The following is a 1,895-nucleotide window of genomic DNA, read 5'->3' as shown; positions in this document are numbered from 1 at the left end:
ACTCTCTACAGGGTGATCTGTTCATAGCTGAACTCCCTATAAGGTAACTTCTTCTAGCTAATCTTTCTACAGGGCGATTTGTTTGTAGCTGAGTTCTCTACAGGGTGATTTGTTTGCAGCTGAACTCTACATGGTAGTTTCTTTGTAGCTCTACAATGTGACTTCTTCTAGCTGAACTCTCTACAAGGTGACTTGTTTCTAGCTGATCTCTCTACAGGGTGACTTGTTTCTAGCTGAACTCTCTACAGGTGATTTGTTTGCAGCTGAACTCTCTACATGGTTTATTTCTTTGTAACTGAACTCCCTGCAAGGTGACTTCTTCTAGCTGATCTCTCTACAGGGAGATTTGTTTGTAGCTTAACTCTCTACAGGTGATTTGTTTGCAGCTGAACTCTCTACATGATGGTTTCTTTGTAGCTGAACTCTCTACAAGGTAATTTCTTCTAGCTGATCTCTCTACAGGCCGATTTGTTTGTAGCTGAACTCTCTTATGATGGTTTCTTTGTAGCTGAACTCTCTACAAGGTGATTTCTTCTATAGCTGATCTTTCTACAGGGTGATTTGTTTGTAGTTGAACTCTCTACATGATAGATTCTTTGTAGCTGAACTCTCTACAAGGTGATTTCTTCTATAGCTGATCTTTCTACAGGGTGATTTGTTTGTACCTGAACTATCTACATGATGGTTTCTTTGTAGCTGAACTCTCTACAAGGTAGCTTCTTCTAGCTGATCTCTCTACAGGACAATTTGTTTGTACCTGAACTCTCACATGATTGTTTCTTTGAAGCTGAACTCTCTACAAGGTGATTTCTTCTAGCTGATCTTTCTACAGGGTGATTTGTTTGTACCTGAACTCTCACATGATTGTTTCTTTGAAGCTGAACTCTCTACAAGGTGATTTCTTCTAGCTGATCTTTCTACAGGGTGATTTGTTTGTAGCAGAACTCTCTACAAGGAAACTTCTTCTAGCTGATCTCTCTACAGGGAGATTTGTTTGTAGCTGAACTCTCTATACATGATTTGTTTGTGGCTGAATTCTCTACATGATGGTTTCTTTGTAGCTGAACTCTCTACAAGGTAACTTCTTCTAGCTGATCTCTTTACAGAGTGAATTGTTTGTAGCTGAACGATCTACGAGGTAACTTCTTCTTACTTATCTCTCTACAGGGTGATTTGTTTGTAGCTGAACTTTCTACAAGGAAACCTCTTTTAACTGAGCTCTGTACAGGGTGAATTGTTTGTAGCTGAACTATCTACAGGGTAACTTCTTCTAGCTGATCTCTCTACAGGGTGATTTGTTTGTAGCTGAATTCTGTATAGGTGATTTGTTTGCAGCTGAGCTCTTTACAGAATGGTTTCTTTGTAGCTGAACTCTCTACAAGGTAACTTCTTCTAGCTGATGTATCTACAGGGTCACTAGTTTGTAGCTGAATTCTCTACATGGTGGTTTCTTTGTAACTGAACTATCTACAAAGTGACATCTTCTAGCTGATCTTTCAACAGGGTGATTTGTTTGTAACTGAACTCTCTACAAGAAAACTTCTTCTAACTGATGTCTGAACAGGGTGAATTGTTTGTAGCTGAACTCTCTACAGGGTGATTTGTTTGTAGCTGATCTCTATACAGGTTACTTATTTCTAACTGATCTCTTGAATTCTGTTCAGGGTGACTGCTCTATTAGGATGACTGCTCTATTAGAGTATCTCGATCTCGCACTTGCTACACCAAGTTGAATTTCGTGTTATAACTCCGTGGCTTTAAGTCTGATTCTTCTACACCATTGAAGAGCCTTTCTAAGATGATAACTCCATCTGTACAGCGATTTTCAAAGCATTACCCCAAGTGGTTTATCTGGTAGGCGTGGCAAGCATAATAATAATAATAATAATAATAAA

The sequence above is a fragment of the Dysidea avara genome, chromosome 12, assembly GCF_963678975.1.
Source record: "Dysidea avara chromosome 12, odDysAvar1.4, whole genome shotgun sequence".
Lineage (NCBI taxonomy): Eukaryota > Metazoa > Porifera > Demospongiae > Dictyoceratida > Dysideidae > Dysidea > Dysidea avara.
The sequence above is the reverse complement of the archived record's forward strand: the minus strand, read 5'-3'. Positions refer to the sequence as shown.